This window comes from Triturus cristatus, chromosome 5_2, assembly GCF_964204655.1.
Source record: "Triturus cristatus chromosome 5_2, aTriCri1.1, whole genome shotgun sequence".
NCBI classification, from domain to species: Eukaryota; Metazoa; Chordata; class Amphibia; order Caudata; family Salamandridae; genus Triturus; species Triturus cristatus.
The window spans coordinates 458,678,036-458,698,589 of NC_140588.1; positions in this window are offsets into that span (position 1 = coordinate 458,678,036).

A 20,554-nucleotide genomic window follows, 5' to 3' on the forward strand; every position below is an offset into this window, starting at 1 on the left:
TGGGATGTCCCTTTGCGCCGTCAATGGCAGTATTATTCATGGCTGTGTTTGAAGAAAGTTTAATTTATAATAACAATCCATTTTCAGGGGCCACTAAACAATGCCTACAGTACATAGAAGACATCTGTTGCATATGGAGTAGCAATGAGCAGGTTGTGATGGCCTTCTATGATTGGCTCAACAACAGAAGTCCCAACACTAAATTCAGCCTTTCAAAGAGTAAAAAGAGTCTTACATTTCTAGATGTTATGTTATGTTAGTTGCATTTTAATGCGCACAGCTGCTCCAGCGAAGGAGCGTCCTGGCGCAGGGAAAGGTAAACGCAACACAACACTGGGTCCGGTAACAAAAAGCAAACAATAAAAGCTAGAAACAATTAAAACAGGAAGGTTTTCAGGGCCCTGCGGAAAGATATTAGGTCATTCGAAAGGCGGATTTCCAAGGGGAGCGCATTCCAGAGGGTTGCGGCTTTCACGCGGAAGGAGCACCCCCCATCCGGCTAAGTCTGAAACGGGGGACGACCACCAAGGACTGTCCAAGGGATCGTAGTGAGCGGGTAGGAACATAGGGAGAGATCAGTGTATTGAGTATTCCGGGTGCCAACTCTCTCAGAATTTTAAAAACCAGGCAGAGAGCCTTGAATTGGATACGCTTGCATATCGGGAGCCAGTGCAAGGACCGCAGGGTGTTAGAGGTAGGGCAGGTTCGAGGCAGACCAACCACCGCCCTAGCCGCCGCATTCTGGACTCGTTGTAAACGAAGAATCTCGGCTTGGTTCGCTCCTAGTAGGAGAGAACTGGCGTAATCCAACCGCGAGATGATCATTGCTTGAATGACCAGCTGTCTTGTAGGAGCATCGAAGAATCGCAGCAGGGGTCTTAGCCCGCGTAGTACTCCAAAACAGCAGGCCGCCACTCTCTTTGTATGAGTCACAAAGCTTAGCGTGTGGTCAAGCCATACTCCGAGATTCCTGAGTTCCAGGACAGGGGCCGGCACTGATCCCAGCTCTGGAGGCCACCATTCGTCCCCCCAGTGGTCCGCTTCCCTTCCAACGATCATCACCTCTGTTTTTGACGCGTTCAGCTGGAGACAGTTGTTATTCATCCAGCTGGCCACCTCTCTCAGTCCACTTCGGAACCTGAAGGCATCCTGCTTGGCATCCCCGCTGATCGTAACCGCCAACTGAGTGTCGTCAGCATAGGAGACCATGGTAAGGCCCCATTGCCTGACGACCTCAGCCAGCGGCTGCACGTACAGATTAAAAAGCGTGGGACTCAGCGAGGAGCCCTGAGGGACCCCCAGGTCCAAAGGATGGTACTTGGACTGAAAAGGAGGGGTGGCAACGCAGAAGGAGCGATCACTGAGGAAGGAGCGGAACCACTGCAGAGCTGAACCACAAATGCCAATATCCTGCAGGCGGTGTAGCAAGATGCGATGGGAAACAGTGTCAAAGGCAGCGCTCAGGTCTAATAAAATAAGCGCTGCCGTTTGACCTGCATCGAGCACACTTCGCAAATGCTCAACCATTGCCAGAAGGGCCGTCTCAGTGCTGTGGCCAGCACGAAACCCATTCTGCGTGGGATCCAGGACATTCACAAGGGTCATATGCTCCGTGAGGGCCCGATTTACATGGGCCTCCATAACCTTGGCCGGCCAAGGGAGCAAAGATATAGGGCGGTAGTTTTCAGGTCTCGATGGATCCAAAGATGGTTTTTTTAGGATCGGGGAAACCACCGCTTGCTTCCATTTGGCAGGGACCAGGCCAGAGGTTAGGGAGAGGTTAATCAGGGAGCACACTGCTGTGCGTCCCTGAAAAGCAACGTCCCTGAAAAGAGCAGATCTTACCGGGTCTGCAGGCGATCCAGACTTAACTCGCAGGGCCCACTTTGCGAACTCCTCATTGGAGATGGTAGGAAGGGAGTGCAGCGATGGACAGCTGCTAGAGCCGCTCCAGGGAATCACAGGAGACAGTGTGCTTGGAAACGCCAGATAGATCTTCCTGACTTTATCCAAAAAGAAGGTGGCTAGGGCTTCACAGTGGGCGGTGGAACTGTCCAACTGTGGGGGAACTCTCTTTGCCATTAAGTCTTTTATGGTTTTAAAGATGGTTTTAGTCGGGTTAAGGCTATTTCGGAATTCGGCTGCGTAAAACGCCGCCCGGGCCCTGCATATAGCTCGATGGTAAAGCTTAACTAAGGCCAGGTAGATGGATTTCTTGTCGGCATCGTACGACTTACGCCACACCCTTTCCGCCCGTCTGCAAGAGGACTTCATTGCACGCAGCGCACTGTCATACCAGGGGCTAGCCTGCCGGGGACTGGACTTGCTGGTGATGATAGGTACCAGGACGTCCAGCGCCCTGGTAATCCAGTTACAGAACCGGTCATAGCCCGAGGTGGCATTCAGCAGGGGACCTAATGGCTCAGCACCCATAATGCGGTGGAGGTCCTCTAACCTAAGTTTGTTCCAGTGGCGCCGGGGTATCCGCAAAGGAGGCGGTATAGTGGGATTGGCAGGGAGGGGAAGCCAAGCAGACACCAGATAGTGGTCAGACCATATCACAGGATCAACCGCCACAATCCGAACATCAGAGAGAGTGGTAAAAAACGGATCAAGGGTGTGGCCGGCCACGTGTGTAGGCTGAGAAATAAGCTGGGTCAACTGCAAAGCCTCTAAATCGGCCAAAAAACCACTGATGGCCAGAGACTCTAACCTATCAAAGTGGAGATTTAGGTCGCCCAAGATAGAAAAGTTTGCACAGCCGCTAGCCAATAGGCTCACAGCCTCCGGAAAGGCACCTCTGAAAGCTACATCGCTGTCTGGAGGGCGATAGACAACCATCCCTGACAGCGAGAACTGAGGGCTGATGGAAACCTTAAACAGCGCACTCTCACATCCAGCAATCTGCAAGACCGTCCAGGTACATGTAAAGGCGGATCTGATAAATAAGGCGATCCCTCCACCTCTAGAATGGCGGTTAGATCTGAAGCATAAATAGCCCGGAGGACAGGCAAGATTGACTATAGCGTCATCAGTATCTTGTAGCCAGGTTTCAGTTACAGCCAACAGATCTGGTGTCTTATCCAAAATGAGATCAGCCACAGACAGATGGTGTTTCACTAGAGATCTGGTGTTCAGATTTAAAAATCGTAGACCAGATCCCAAGCTACCAGGCAACGGAGAGAGACCAGGAGGAGCTCGTGGGGCGGGAGAAGTGGCGAGCTCGCGAATACCTACAGGCTGGTCCAATGACCATCTGTTACAAGCACACTGAAACGGGCCACACAGCGGATGGTGGGGTGTGGCAGAGCAGCGTGGGAGAGTATCTCTGATGGCAAGAAGCGAGGCACCGGAATACATAATCATCCTGACAGGGCGACAGCTACGGGCACACAAATATACACAAAGTAAAGATAAAAGATAAAGTCCCCCGCGTACCGCGCGTACTTAGCGCGGACGGGCGCAGACGGGCAGACTCTAGCTCGACTCCGGCGCGAGTCAGGCGCTACCGCTGCGCGTCACCGCTGCGCTAGCAGAGTGAGCTTTAAATACCAGCTCACCTGGGCTACATGAAGCGCTAGAGCGCTGCAGCAAGTGGCACAGGAGGCAGAGACCACCCCAAGATGGCGGCCAAGCGCCACGAAGAAACTACAAAACCGGTGAAATTCCGCGAAAAAACGCGGTGGGGGCACAATTTAAAATGCAGGTATGAGGCCAGAAACAGTTATACAAATAAAACGAGGCTCCAAACAAAAATAGTGAAAATGTCAGAAACGAGCTTTAAAATCAATAATAAGCGCAGCGCGCTTAAATGCGACTAGTATAGCGCATGCAGGCACCTTTCCCAAGGGAGGACAGTGGGAGAGCTCGCCTTAAATACCAGCTCACCTGGGCTACATGAAGCGCTAGAGCACTGCAGCAAGTGGCACAGGAGGCAGAGACCACCCCAAGATGGCGGCCAAGCGCCACGAAGAAACTACAAAACCGGTGAAATTCCGCGAAAAAACGCGGTGGGGGCACAATTTAAAATGCAGGTATGAGGCCAGAAACAGTTATACAAATAAAACGAGGCTCCAAACAAAAATAGTGAAAATGTCAGAAACGAGCTTTAAAATCAATAATAAGCGCAGCACGCTTAAATGCGACTAGTATAGCGCATGCAGGCACCTTTCCCAAGGGAGGACAGTGGGAGAGCTCGCCTTAAATACCAGCTCACCTGGGCTACATGAAGCGCTAGAGCGCTGCAGCAAGTGGCACAGGAGGCAGAGACCACCCCAAGATGGCGGCCAAGCGCCACGAAGAAACTACAAAACCGGTGAAATTCCGCGAAAAAACGCGGTGGGGGCACAATTTAAAATGCAGGTATGAGGCCAGAAACAGTTATACAAATAAAACGAGGCTCCAAACAAAAATAGTGAAAATGTCAGAAACGAGCTTTAAAATCAATAATAAGCGCAGCGCGCTTAAATGCGACTAGTATAGCGCATGCAGGCACCTTTCCCAAGCTGAGGATGTGGAAGTACAACCAGTTAAAAACGAATCATAACAACATTATATAAGAATGTAATAAAAAGGAAGGTTTGGGCCTGGCAAGTAGGTTAACTTGCCAGGTTGAAATGGCAGTTTAAAACTGCACACACAAGCTCTGCAGTGGCAGACCTGAGACATGTTTAAAGGGTTACTGAAGTGAGAGGCACAATCAGTGCTGCAGGCCCACAAGTAACATTTTATTTCCAGGCCGAGGGCAAATATAGTGCACTTAACTAGGGATTTATAAGTACATTAAATATGGCTAATGTGGATAAGCCAATGTTACCATGTTTTAAATAGAGAGCACATTAATTTTAGCACTGGTTAGCAGTGGTAAAGTGCCCAGAGTAATACAGCCAACAAAAGCAAATTCATCAAAAAGGGGAAGAGGAAGGCAAAAAGCTGGGGGTGATCCTGTAGAAAGGCCCAGGTCCAACACAACCCCCTCTAGCCTAAATCCAGGGTAGAATAATCAACACCTTGCTGGCCCACTGCTGCAGGGGCACTTGTCAGTTCTACGACTTACTGAACTCAGTTGGATCCCTCTGTCTCTACTCTCCTGACCCACTGAACCAATCCATGGGGAACCCTTCTCTTCATCTGTGGACCCCATCCGTGCTTTGTTATAAAGACAAATGGGGTGACCCTGTGTCCCTCAGAACCTGGGTATAAATGATAAGGAAGACAATGGTTCTGTCGGATATAACCAAACAATCACTTTGTTTACAGTAATTAATGAAAAACGTTTTTTTGAGGATGATTACAATCACAGGACCACATAAAGCTAACAACAAAAATACGGTATAAATCACAAAGACCTCCAATTGGCAGGGTGGAAAAATGTTCTTTTATATATAAATTACTTCATTTATATGAACACCCATAACAGTCTTCTTGCAAATTAAGGCTGCCAAAGTTATAAACATTGAGGTGAATTGGTGAACAAGTGACAAAGTGATCAAAGTGACAGGATTGATGTGCAATATATACAAAGTGAGTACATATTTTTTTTTTTTTTATATACAAAAATAAAAGTCGGCCAGTATTTGAAAGGGTACAATGACGCCGTTTCCCGGGGATTTCTGATTCTATGGGAAAGCGAGTCTTGGACTGGTCCTAGGTACTGTCGACGTTTTGACCTTTCATGTGCGATCTTGTATCGTCACCTGGGTCTTCATCAGGACTTAAATGTTAACAGTGGCAACCTAGCCAAAAGGTCTAGGATGACCCAATATTCAAATTTGGTAGATCCGGTGTATACATCCAGCGGAGTATCTGAAAATTCAATTATGAGCGGAAATGTTTAAAGGTACGTCAACCGGTGATTCGGTTGGGAGCGAAGACAGTTGGGAGACTCAAACTGCGTTTGGGAGGAGAGTAACATACTTCTATCCACAGCGCGGTGCTTGTTCCCGCGTCTCAGTCCACCTTTCGTTGCTAATGGAAACCCCATCCGTGCAGCACCTAACCTTAATTTGCTCACAGATAGATCCGATTAGGCAGACAGTACCGTTATGGCCAACAAAGTTATGTGGCCCATTCCATACCTTGGGTCTGACTTTTGTCCCCAACCCAGGGAAAACTCTATCCACAAGGACAACAGAGAGCACTGCCAGCTGTCAGTGTCCAGAGCCAGGTCAACCAGGAGTTGTCATAGCCCTGGGAAACAGTATCTGGACATGTGCTCCATGGCAATCAAATTTCACAGCCCCTCCATAAAGATTTTACCATGATACTCTTCACCCAACCATCCAGTGCATTATAAATGTAACCCACAAAATCCCCGCAGGACTGGTGAGACAGCTTCTGGCTACCCCTGAATCTCAAGCAGCACTCTTTTGGGGTGAATACATATCTCTTGATAAGAGTCTCCTTCACGGTAGGGTAACTCAGCCTGCACCCCTTTTCTAGGGCCAGTAGGGCAGTCCTACCATCACAACGTATATGCCTCTATAGTACAGCTCCCCAGTCATCCTCAGGGATCCTGTGTGCTTATAGAATGGCCTCATATGCCTCAACATGCCTGCCTATGTCATCCCCCTCCTTAAAGTTAGGTGCCAAGTCTCTGGGTGTGTGGACTCTTCTTTCAGCACTGGACATTGTACTTTCGCTACCACCATTCATGCCAGACTCTACTAGCTGTTTGACGTTCAAGTCCAGATCCTTCAGACTCTGTTCATTAGTCAGCAAGATCATTTTCTCGGACAAGGACCTCTTAGCCCCAGCTACCTCCATGGCAAATTTCTCCTTGGCTGGGTCTCTCTCACCCTCAGCCCTCCTCTCCTCCGCCAAGACTTTATCAGTATCAGCTCTTCTCTCCTCGGCAACTAGTTGGGCCAGCTGCAGCATCAGGTCCCTCTCAGCCTGTCTGTCTTTTAACTACTCAGCAGACAGCAGACAGGGTGTGTAAGGAGACACCGCTCCTGCAGGTGATGCAGCAGGAGACTCTTTCTCTGTGGGCTCTCCTCTCTCCTCTGGAGCCTCTACCAAGTCATTTGCCCTCCTTCTCAAAGCCAATGCCCTCTTGGGCATCTGGTTTAAGATCATCCAGGAAGTACGAAGGCTTTGTATTTTTCAGAATTCCAAAGGGGTCCTTCTTCTCCTCAGTGTCCTCCCCAGTGTTCTCTGTTATTGCCCAACCCCAGCGCTTGACCTCAAATGCATGAGGGGCCAGAAACATTGGAAAAGAAAAGCTCTGGGCAAAATTAAAATTGAAAGACTTGGGGAAAAACAAGTGAGGAAAAAAGAGTGGGTTGGCAAAACGTAAAGAAAGAACAACTATATAGACAAGACTAAAATGTGAACAAGATAACCTCAATTTATAAAATGTGTAAGAATAAAAGGAATATTTAAGAAGTTTTTAAATATAACTAGAAGCAGTTGTTTGTCCTGTGGATCATAAATAGTGCATCTGTTTTGCAAATAATACCTTGATCGTGCAACTCAATCAATCAATCAGGAACCGGTGAGCGCACTACACACCCATGAGGGTCTCAAGGCGCTGTGGGGAGGGGGGTTTCGGGCAGCTCCAGTCATCCGAAGAGCCAGGTCTTGAGGCTCTTTCTGAATGTTTGAAGTGTGGGGCTTCATCTGATGCTGAGGGGGACTGCGTTCCAAGTTTTGGCTGTGATGTAGTAGAAGGATCTGCCTCCTGTTCTGTCTTTGTGGATGCTGAGGACTTAGGCCAAGTCTAGGTCAGCGGAGCAGAGGTTCCTTTTGGGGCGTAGAAGGAGATTCTTTCATTGAGGTATTGGGGTCTGCTGTTGTGAAGGGCTCTTTTTTGACGGGGAGCCAGTGGAGGTCTCGTACGTGCTGGGTGATGTGGTCTTGTCGTGGGATGCTGAGTACCAGTCTGGCTGCAGCGTTCTGAATGAGATGTTGATTCTGGTGTAGAGAGCATTCCCATAGTCCAGCCTGCTGGTGATGAGTGCGTGGGTGACAGTCTTCCTGAATTCGGGGGGGGGGGGGTCCATTTCAAGGCCTTGCAGAGTATGCAGAGGGTGTTGAAACATGTGGAGGATACGGCGTAGATCTGTCAGTTCATGGTGAAGGAGGAGTCGAGTATGATGCTGAGGTTGTGGGTGTGGTCCATGGGTATGGGAGGGTTGCCGAGGGCGGGGGGCCACCAGGTTTCATCTCACGCAGAGGGGGTGGATCGAGGATGAGGACTTCTGTTTACTCCAAGTTGAGCTTCAGGCAGCTGCTGCTCATTCAGGATGCAACGTCTTTCATTCCTTCCTGGAAATTGTGTCTGGTGATGTTGGGTTCCTTGGGGGGGGGGGAGGATGAGCTGGGTGTCGTTGGCATAGGATACTATGCTGAGTCCGTGTTTTCTGATGATGGCTGCGAGGGGGACCATGTAGATGTTGAATAGCGTGGAGCAGAGGGAGGATCCTTGGGGTACTCCGTATTTGATCTCTGTGGGTACGGAGAGGAAGAGCGGGAGTCTTATTCTTTGAGTTCGGGAGGGGTGAAAGGAGCGGATCCAGTCTAGGGCAGTTCCCTGTATGCTGGCGTCGTGGAGTCTGGCAGCTGAATTGCGGTGGGAGATGGTGTCGAAGGCTGTTGAGAGGTGTAGTAGAATGAGAGCTGCAGTGTGGCCTTGGTCAAGGAGAGTGCGGCTGTCGTCCGACTAGGAGGGCGGTCTCTGTGCTGTGATTGCTGCGGAATATGGATTAAGATGCATCGAGGATGTCATTGGATTCGATGAAGTTTGTTAGCTGGATGTTGACGATCTTCTTGTTGACTTTGGTGGCGAAGGGAAGGAGAAAGATGGGCCTGTAGTTCTGGAGGTCTGTGGTGTCTGTGGAGGGCTTCTTGAGGAGGGGTCTGACTACTGCGTGTTTCCAGTCATCGGGGATCATGCCTGTTTCAAGGGTGCAGTTGATTGTCCGTCGTAGTTCTGGTGCAATGGCGGACGCGGTCCTGCGGAAGATGTGCAGCGGGCAGGAGTCTGTGGGGGCTCCAGAGCATATGGTCCTCATGGTCTTTGCAGTGTCTTCTCCAGTGATGGGTGTCCAGGCGAGCATGGTCAGCTGAGTGGTGTTGCTGGTGGGAGGTGTTGGGTCGGTGCCTTGGTCATTTCGTTGAAGTTGTTGAAGTGTCCTGATCTTGTGGGTGATAAGGAGTCGAATTTGTTGCAGAGGTCCAGGGAAGGAGGGAGTTAAGTTTAGAATTCTTACCATTTCTAAGTAGTGGGAGATAAGACTCTGTTGTGGTAAATGGTGCTTGCTGACAGAGAAGAGTGCAGAATATCAAACCTATGATTAGGACTCTGTTTGAATAGAAATTCAGGATTATAAGGCTGCAATGAACAAAATATCCGAACATGCCTTTGCAAAGCATATAGGTGTTGCCTGCAAGACTGTAGGCCATTGCCAATGTTCTAGCCATGCTGTGCAGTATCGTGGATGCTGTGAAGCATGGCTAAAACAATAAGTTGCTGCCTTGTAATTTTGTAGCCATGTGCATCTACAAAAGCACTCAGGCTTTGTTTTATTACCAAATCAAAGTGGTTTTGTACATGAGAAATAAGCAGAGCAAAAATGCTCTTTTCAAACGTAGCATGAGATGGCATAAAAAAATTATAACATGAATGAGCAGGCTGTAGGAGAGGGTGGAGCTGAAGCCACACAGTGGACAGGGGAGAAACAGCAAGGCGGTGGGGGAAAACCAGCACAAGGGAGAAACACAGGCAACAGAAAGCAACGTGGAGCCTGGGGGGTGGGGGGAGAAGCACATGGGTGGGTTAGAGGAATACGAGTGTGGATGGAGGGAGAAAAGTACATGGGTTAGACAATGCTATGGAAGGAGGAGTAAACCACATGTGGAAGACATCTGGAAAAAACATACACTTTCATGGAATACTTAAACAAAAAGAAAAAAGTAGATCGCTAAGAGCGAGCAGAGGAAGCATAGAAGCCAGCCAATCAAAGAGATGATAAAGAAGCTGTGCTTCATGGGGGTACAACACAAGATGGACCGGCGGAAACAAGGAAAGCCATCCAGTAGAAAGCAAGCAAATAAGAGTAACAGTAAATCCAAACTATGGTAAGCAATCAGTGGGCTTCAGCCCCTGCATGTTCTTGGTAAACCCACAATATGTCTTTCACAACCAATTCAACCTAAAAGCAGTAATGCCACATAAAATATTGTATGCAAGAATTGACAAAGAGTTTTCATGGCTAATTAGTATCCAAGGATTTTGATATCACAAAAAGTTTGATTGTGACAGGCTCACATTTTCATCTCATTACGGAGCATTGGTTATCTGGACTCATGTACATAAGGTTCTTGAAAATTCTCTTATTTGTGGCAGACGTGCACAAACAAGATGAGAATCCAACATTAGGATTTCCTCCACAATGCAATCCCTGTGGTGTGGAAAGTTCAACTGGTGAATTCACATCCAGATTTAGCAAATCCCTCATTAAGGATGTTTTCATTACAACCCAACCATAACTTTTATTTTTCCCCTCATTGGCCTTCTTCTTCTCCTTCATCTTATCGTTCACCTTCTCCTCCTCCTTCTTCTTCTTCTTTTTCTTCCTCTTCTCCTCCTAACTCTCCTCTGTCTTCTTTTTCTTCTTCTTCTTCCTCCTCTTCCTCCAGTTCCTACTACCACCTGACGGGCTTCGGTGCTTGAAAAATTTTCTTCATTCATGACCATGATCTGACTCCATCCTTATTTACCATGTCGGACCACTCCATTTCTGCTTCTTGATACAATGGAAACTCCCTTTGTTTAGAGAATAGGGGATACAGAATAGTTTGGTGAAGGTTCTTTGCAGAATGATCACTCATGGCTATATTTTTCCGGGACCATAGACACATTACTCTCTTTCCATCATCAAATTCACATAGCAGAGATTCATCAAGCCTTATAGACCTTATCGTGTTTCTAATATATATCCCCTCCAGTCTATAGTGCCTTCGCTGCACTACATATACTACATACACTACGTTCTTCCCCACTCACTCAGCCGGTCATACGCTTGATGGGCTCTTCACCAGCAACACGCAAATATCGCTAATAAAAACCATACCCCTGGCATGGACTGACCATTGGGTAGTCCTGTTCGATATTCAGATTAAAAAAACAGTCTTCCACGTACTATCCCTACCCCACCTACACAATTTAAAGCGAGGAGTTGCATGGATCAGCAGCTCCTTAAAACACATCGGTCATGCACTAACTACGACTCTACACCAGAACCTGTACTTGACTCATCCAATTATTCCGAATAGCATAATAATACCTTCAACTACTTAGTACCACTGAAAAATGTCTCCAAAAACAGAATTGCCCCATCGGCCCCCTGGTTTTCCGAGTCTCTCAGACTTGAAAAACAACGTTGTAGGAACCTCAAGAGATGCTGGCGCAGAGACTATAATATCACTGACAAAACCCTTTATAAGGAAGCAATCTCCAAGTATAAGCATCTCATTATCTTGGAGAAGAACAAATATTACCTCAATCAGATAGAATCAGCCCAAGATTCCACCAAGCAGCTTTTTCAGGCAGTCACTAATCTATCAGGGTCTGTGACAAACCCTCCAATAGCTCCCACCCATGACCTTTGCAATGCACTGGCCAGCTCCTTCCTAGACAAAGTCAGCAATATATACTTCAACTTCACCGCCCAACCTAAAATTGACTATCTGACAGCTACCCCTGACAATGAAGAAAATACCTCTTCTTTTTCGAATTTTAGCCAAGTCTCACCAAAACAGATCACGGACCTCATTTTAACCATTAAGTCAGGCTCCCCCACCGACTCTTGCCCTTCTGCTGTTTTAAAAATTGATTCCTGATAAACTAGCCCCAAATCTAACAAACATCTGCAATGCCATGTTTAACACAGGTACTTACCCTGCTACATGGATAAAGGCTATTATCAAGCCGCTGTGAAGAAGCAGCACCTTGATCCTTTAGACACAAAAAATTACAGACCTATCACAATCCTTCCTCCCCCCCCCCTCCTTAATAAGAGAAGAGGAGGCAGTGACTTCAATGCTGAAAGTCTTATGTACATATGTCTTACATAGTGTAGAAAACTATTGGCTGTAAGTGCAGGTTTTACCTGCATAAAAATGCTCAGATGGCTTGGATGTTTACATTGTTACAATATTGTAATTGACAATGCATATGAAATCATGCAGTCCCCTGTTCCAGATAGATTATTTGCTAAAAAATGTTGATATCTACCACAGTGAACTTTCGTAAAGTTGGTTACATTCTTGGGAGACCGACCTTTGCTGCACAATTTACTTGATGTATTATTCTGCATGTCTGACAGGCTCTTTATCTTTCAACAGTGCGACTGTGATAAGACCTCCCGACCAAAATAAGTAGCACATTAGAAAAAATCTGAAGAATGTAAATAAGACACACAGGGAGAAGAAAGAACAGCAGCACATTCTCCTGACTGCTACTGTGATCTTTAGTCAGGCTTGTAATGTCTAAAAACAAAGACTGTGAGCTTGATTCACAAAGGTGAACTCACATTTTTGGTAAGTTCACTCTTTTTCGGCATTCACAAACCATGATTTAAATGCTAACTTGAAGACTGCCGAGACTCAGATGGGGTGGAGAACTCAGCACATAAAAAGGTAGGCCTGCCCTATCTTTTTATGTTACAGTGGTACCACATTGCCACTACCAAAGTACCAGATGGGGGCATTGTACTGAGAACTGTGATGCCTGTCTTTTTACGTTTGGAGTTTTCTGCTACAAGTATGGAGTCTCCACAGTGATAAAGTTACTATTAAATCGGAGTTTGTGAATAACCAAAAAGAGTAGATTACACAAAAGTGTAAGTTTACCTTTGTGAATCAGGCCCTTATCATCGCAAAAAAAGAGAAAGGCCTGGTAGTTCAATTTTAAGCCCAGGGGCAGATTTACTGAGAGCTTGCGTTGTGCTTGCGTCACCAAGGCGACACAGGCCATTAACTAGGATTTACTAAGTCATACAAAGCCACCTTGTGCGGCTCTGCGTGGCTTAGTAAATCCAAAGTAAAACAAAACAGTGTATTTTGAAACCTTGCATTACCTTCTGCGAGGGTGGCATTCCATGTGTGAAGTGTGGGCGTTCCCAAGTATACACCCATGCTTTTTAACACAATCCCAGATTTGCACAGGCCTATAAACCTGGGACTGCAACAAAATGGTGCACTCCTCACCTCGGTGTACTGAGGAGAAATATCTTTATATTCCCTCATTATCTCTTCTTTGTAAATGTGCATTGAGCAGCACACATACAACGAGGAAATGCCTTTCAGGAATGTTTTTGTGGAGGAATGTGTCCCTTCCTGCACAAAAACAATCCCGATCATAACTATAGTTTACTCATAGTACCTGTTTTGGCACTAGCCAGCCTTAAGTGTGTCAGGGCTAGAAGACAGAAGAAATGCGTCATACCTTAGTACATATGGTGCATTACTGCTCTCTGCCTTTCATGCAATGCAGCGCAGTAAGTTGTCTTGCTGTGTTGCATTGCAAGAAATAAATCTGCCACCCAGCATGCAAAGATCTCTTAACAGGAGTTTAATTGAAATGACAATTTCAGTTACAATGAACTATATGTGTTCATCCTTAAAACAGGTAAATTCCACCTAATGGGTAAAGTTACATGTTTGCTATTAAATAGAGTCCAATTCACAAAGCCCTTTTCAGACTTACTCATGGCCAAGGTAGGAGAAGACGATTATTTGTCAGAGCGTTTCTCATGCCTAAATCTGACATAGATACTTAAAATGTATTCAACTCTGCATGTAACAGGCTGGTGATTCTCAACTCACTATAATGCGTAGAGGTATCACTTATGCAGAAGGATGCCTGCAGAGCTTTCCGTAGTTGTAAGTGGCCTCTTTGAGGGTAGAGTTAGACATTACCAGAGGAATATGAAGTGATGGACAGAGAAATACAATACAAATACATATACACTCAAGCAAGGGCAACGGTTGTATGACATTACCACAGGTGGTTTTACCACGCGCATCTTTACATTGCATGTTTAACCACACATGCCATTACCATGCTTCTACATTCATGAACATTAAAAGTACACTTACCACACTAATAACTCCCATGCAAACTTTCACCACACATATTATTATTTTGGATTTCTTTTACTTAAATGTTGTTTAGAGCATTCAGTTTTTTAAACGCTTTTAGTAAAATTAAAATACATGTTAAATGTTTCTTTTTACATATTCTCAAAAAAATGCCACCACCAAGATGGCAGATCTTGTACACAATGTAGGTTAGATAAGTGATGTGGAAAAAAAACCTCACCATCTCCTATACTAATGGTACCCTATGCACCAAGCCGGAAGAGTGGAAGCGGAGTCAGGCTATCCGAGACTCAAACCCTTGCCGGCAGACCATGCATGATGCCAGCGGAGCGAGTTTGGGACTACGACAGACGCTGCATAGGCTGTGAGAGCAGGGACCTTGCCGCTGCACTTGGTGAAGCCATTCTGGTCTCTGGCAAGTATTTTTTAATTAATACATTTTCTTATTAATACTCACCGACCCGCAGCACCTGAACACATTCCACTCCTCACAGTAGTATATTGTGTAGACTGCCAGTGTATTGACATGCTTGGTAATGTTTTGTGTATTTACAGTCATGTGTGAGATCGGCAGAGCAAGTTTGGGGCTACAAACAAACGCTGCATGGGCTGTGGTGGCAGGGACCTCGCTGCCACATGTGGTGTAGCTGCTCTCGTATCTGTCAAGTATTCATTAATTAATACTCACTCGCCTCACAGAGACAGGCTGCACCGACACCCTGTAAAGTTGTAACTCCACCACAAGAAAGCTTCATCAAACGCGTGGTCAGTAATGAGTAAGGATTTAATCACCTCAGCCATCAACTCATAGATTACAACTGCCAAACAGAATTCTGACATGTTTCACAAATAACATTCTACTTAGAACTTATACAGGCTGATAATTCTTAAACCTTAAAGTGACAATGTCACACATCTTCCCCCCTTTACAATAATAAACAGTAAACATCTCTACATAAACAGGATGATATACAAAGCAAAGAAAAGAATCACACATAGTCTTTCATGTATTCTGGAAGTCTCCGCAACCTCTGACTCCTTTCTCTAACGCCAGTAACTGTCCTAGGAGACCTAACTGAGGTGGAAACAGACGAACTCGCCAAAGAACATGACGAGTTGTTAGAAACCCCCTGCTCATTGAAAGAAGACAAATTGTGATTAACAGTCACAACACGATTTTTGTTCCAAATCCGGCCATCATCAGTTTTAACAGCATTTTTGAACAATTTGACTATTGACTTGCACCTAGAAAACTTAGAATCAGGTTGGCATCCAACCGGAGCTCTTATTTTCACCAAGTCCCCCACTTTTACCTCTTTAGACTGTACAGATTTCCTCCTATCAAAATAAACTTTCCTCTCTACCTGTTTATCTAGTTCCCTCTCTCTCCAGGAACCAATTTGGTTATCAACCAAACCTTTGTTAAACTTCATCCAACCTGGACACAACTTAGAATTAGGCGCCCTACCTCTGAAAAGTTCAAAAGGTGATCTCCCAGTAGTCATGTGAGGAGACATGCGGTAAGCTGTTATTCTTTCTTGCAACAACTCCTTCCAGTTTAGATTGTTTACCCTCGCAAGCTGTATACTCTCCTTTAAAGTTTTGTTTACTCGTTCCACAGCCCCATTAGTTTCTGGATGATAAATTGCACTTCTTTTTTGAACAATCCCACACTCACCCAATAAACTTATAAACTCTCTAGAGCAAAATTGAGGTCCATTATCAGAAAGAATACTATTGGGAAAACTCTCCCTTTTAAAAATCCCTTCCAAAAATTTGATGACACACCCCGATGAGATTTCTCTCACAGCACCCACTTCAATCCATCTAGAATACAGATCTAACACAACAATTAGATAGGGAGTGTCACTCACATCTTGTAAAGGGCCCACAATATCAATGGCTATCTCATCCCAAGGGTATTTCGGTAGTTTTCTACATACCATAGGAATATGCCTAGTCTTCAACACCTTATCACTCGCACAGCACTCCAGACAATCTCTAACCATTCTTTCGATTTCTAGATCCATGCCTGGCCACCAAAATTGTAACCTTATAAACTCTTTCGTTTTAACAATCCCAAGATGTCCAGAGTGAGCTAACCCAAGGAGTTTGCCCCTCATGCCCACAGGAGGAACAAGTCTAGTACCACGAGTAAGTAGACCCTCATTAACTGAGAGCTCATCTCCAACCAGAGCCCATGGTTTCTCCAACCGACCATTGCATCTCAAAGTTTCCATCACCTTCTTTATCTCTTCATCTTTCTCCAATTCCTCTTTCCAATCAGATTCACTTACGGCCCCTGATGTCACCTCACAAACATTAACAGAGTCCTCTTCTTTACTGACATCATCACTAACAACAGACTCATTAGGATCAACTAGCCTAGACAGACAGTCTGCACACTTATTGACCACTCCAGGAATATAGTCAACTTCAAAATTAAATTCTTGGAGAGCAATGATCCATCTCCTAATTCTCGAGGAGATAGCATCCAAACCTTTCTTTGAAAATACCTCTTTAAGTGGTTTGTGATCCGACAAGACCTTCACCCTGGTTCCCCAGATTAAATTCTTAAATTTCCTCAACGCCCAAAAAATGGCCAATGACTCTTTTTCAATCACCGAATAATTTAACTCAGGACCTCTCAAACACCTCGAAGCACACGCAATTAACCTCTCTGCACCATCATGCTTTTGGACCACCACAGCACCTAGGCCCTTCATACTAGCATCAGTGAAAATATACGTATCCTGTCCCGGAACAAATGCCTGTAGCGAAGGTGCTTTCATTAACTTCTTTTTTAACAAACAGAACTCATTCCCACACTCTACAGACCACCGAAAAATAACACTCTTGCCCGTAAGACTCCTTAAACTCTGAGTCTTGTCAGCGTAACCAGGAATAAATTTACTATAGAATTCTACCATACCAAGAAAAGATAACAATTCCTCCTTGTTGGTAGGCTCCTTCATATTCACAATAGTATCCACCAACTCCTTCTTCGGGAACACACCATGACCAGTAATGCAATGTCCCAGATAATTCACCTCCTCGACACCAAACCTGCATTTCTCTCTCTTTAATGTCAAACCTGATTCCTTCAATCGTTTTAACACGGCACACACCCTCGAGTAATGTTCCACCTTTGATCTTCCATAAATCAGCAAATCATCCTGATAGCACCTGACCCCTCCAATGCCTTTCAAAATCCCATTCATGATTCGTTGAAAAACTGCAGCCGCAGAAACTAAACCAAAAGGCATCCTACAAAATTTATATGTGCCCATTGGTGTCACAAAAGCCGTTAATTCCTGTGAAGACTCTTCCAGTTCAACCTGGTGATAGGCCGATGCTAAATCCAGCGTGGTAAAAAACTTTGCACCCTCCAAAGTCCCAATCATCTCATCTATATTAGGTAACGGAAAATGATCTACTATCACCTCCTTATTTAGAGAGCGTAAATCAATGCAAAGCCTAAGCTCTCCATTGGCCTTCTTGGCCACAACAATGGGAGCCAACCACTCTGTTGCTTCCACTGGCACAATGACACCCGACTCGACCAACCGTTCAATCTCTTTTTGCACACCGGCTTGCTCATTAATGGGTATCCTTCTACACCTAGCCACAACCGGAATCGCTCCTTTTCTCAAACGAATGCAATGTCTGTATCCCTTGAGACGACCTAGCTTGTCTTCAAACACCTCGGGAAATTGTTCAGCAAACATTGAGCCAACATCATCCACCTGTTGTACTTGAACTTGAGGAACCATGTTAGGATTCAGAGTAACCCCCAAAAGACGTTGATGAGGCCAACCCAAAAGCGCATCACCAGATTTGGCTACATACACCTTTCCAGCAATCATTCGTCCACACAACTCAATAGTTGCCAAAAAATATCCTAACATTTTAATGGTCGCCCCACCGTATCCTTGTGGAGATACATCACTTTTGAAAAGCTTCACAGAGCTAACAAAATGCTTAATGAAAACATCTTCATTCATCATCGTCAAATGAGAACACGAGTCGAATTTGAATTCTAATTCCACACCTTCAATACTTACTGGGTGTGAGGGATGAACAGCTTCCATAACATCAACTTGAAAGGTTACCACCTTGACCTGAGGCTGCACTTTTACTTGATCCCCTTTCCTTACTTTACTTCTGCAACACTTTGCAACATGTCCTTTCCTACCACACGTAGAACACGTTATCTTTAAAGCAGGACAAAAGGGTGCATTAGCTAGATGACCTAGCCTCCCACACCTATAGCACGTTGCCTTACTAAAACTCCCTTGTGTACTCTCATTACCCTGTATAGAGCTATCTTTCTCTTTTACATCTAAATCTTTTTTTACCACTTGACATACCACCTCTTCAACACTAGTACTATTTGCATTCGGTTTGTTTTTCTCCCCACTCAACTCATCAACACATTTCATCATATGTTCCACTTGTTTTGCAATAGTAATCACTTCCTCTAATGGTGGTTCATCTTTCAGCCAAAGTTCTTTCCTTATATTATCATGAGCACATTTCAAAACAAACTGGTCTCTTATCCTTTCTTCCGTAGCACCCCCAAACTTGCATGAGGATGCTAACTTCCTTAAAGCAGAAAGAAATTCCTCCACAGACTCATCCTTTTTTTGTTCACGCAGTCCAAAATGATACCTCTCCATGATAGTACTTAGACGTGGAAGATAATGCCGATCTAACTGTTCCATACAAATCTCATTTTCATTCAAGTTTCTCTGTTCTGCAACAGTAAGATCAGGTAAGTGTTCCAGAACCTCCTGACCTTCTCCTCCTAAACAATGCAGTAAGAGCGAATGCTTACGTTCCGCACTTAAATTAGTTCCACAAACTCTGGCGTAGTTCACGAATATTTTCTTCCACTTTTGCCATTTAATACTTGGTTCACCCGGACTTGACCAAAAAAATGGAGGTTGTGTAACGTTCTGCATATTAAATTACCTTGTTGCCAGTGCCTAAAAACTTTAAACCACTAATAACAGTTACCAGCGTTGAAAAAAATAATTAATTAAGATGCTGAAATCCGCAAATGGCCAATAAAATATAAATAAAGTATGTTTTTAAAGTGGTATGTATAACGCACCTTTCAATTATAAAAAAAATGAAAGAAAGTGCCACACTGAAATGTCTTGCCCACACGATTTCCAACCTGCTCAAACCTGTGCAGACAGAGACTGTGAAACGTCTTTTGTTTCCTCTCCGCTCACGCGTGAGAGACAGCCAACACCTATCTTGGATGATGCAGTACACGCACCTCTCACTTCGCGCATGTGTGAAAAACAGTCTATCTTTATTGAAGCATGCGCAAACACTGCGTGATTGGCCCTTCACAACACGCCTCCAACACAGTGTAAACACTGCGTGATTGGAACGTAGGAGAAACTCTTCACAACACTGGACATGCGCAAATGGTACGATGAACGTCACTGGAACGCAGAAGAAAAACGACTCCGTTTATTTGCTCTTTGGGCATGCGCAAATAGTACGATAAGCGTCACTGGAACGCAGATGAAACCATTCGCAAGTCTCCTTGAAAGAATGCCGTCACTGGTTGCCGCGCCCCCTTGAAAGACGCTGGTATATCGTCACTGGAACGCAAACCAGACCGTTACCATTCCGTCACTGAAACGCTTGCCTCTCGACCTTCGCCCGCTCTTCACACCCCTAATCCTTTAAGATTAGTCCTCAGCGTATCGTCAAAAGGCGTCGGACAAGAAGTCTTCTCACCACGATGATCAAAGAAGATGCGAGGCAAAAGTTCACTGCAATGAGACACACGAATCTGCAGGTAAGAATCTGATGCTCTGGATGTTGAGGTGATGTTCCCACGATCGTCGCCAATGTAAAGTTGTAACTCCACCACAAGAAAGCTTCATCAAACGCGTGGTCAGTAATGAGTAAGGATTTAATCACCTCAGCCATCAACTCATAGATTACAACTGCCAAACAGAATTCTGACATGTTTCACAAATAACATTCTACTTAGAACTTATACAGGCTGATAATTCTTAAACCTTAAAGTGACAATGTCACACACCCATCATATTTTCATTTATGCTTTTTTATACAGCTCATACTTTACCTGAAGGTGTCAGAGCGGTTTACAATAGATCCAGTTACATTAGATAAGGACTTCAGAGTACATAAGTTACATAAACGATACAAACAGAAAAAAACTCTAAACTCATATAAGAATGGTAGTAAGTACATATGTCTACTACAGATACTAGTGATTAGAGTTACATATGTACAAGATGCATATTCGCTCAAGATTACATTTTAAGAAAAGTTGAAGCGATTAGGGTTAGACAAATATATATTACATATTTTCACAGCATGGCCTTCTCGCCATTGCTGGGATTCTAGCGGTGCTCGTTCAGCAAGGTCTTCAGGGTGGTGTTGCACTCACAGGTGG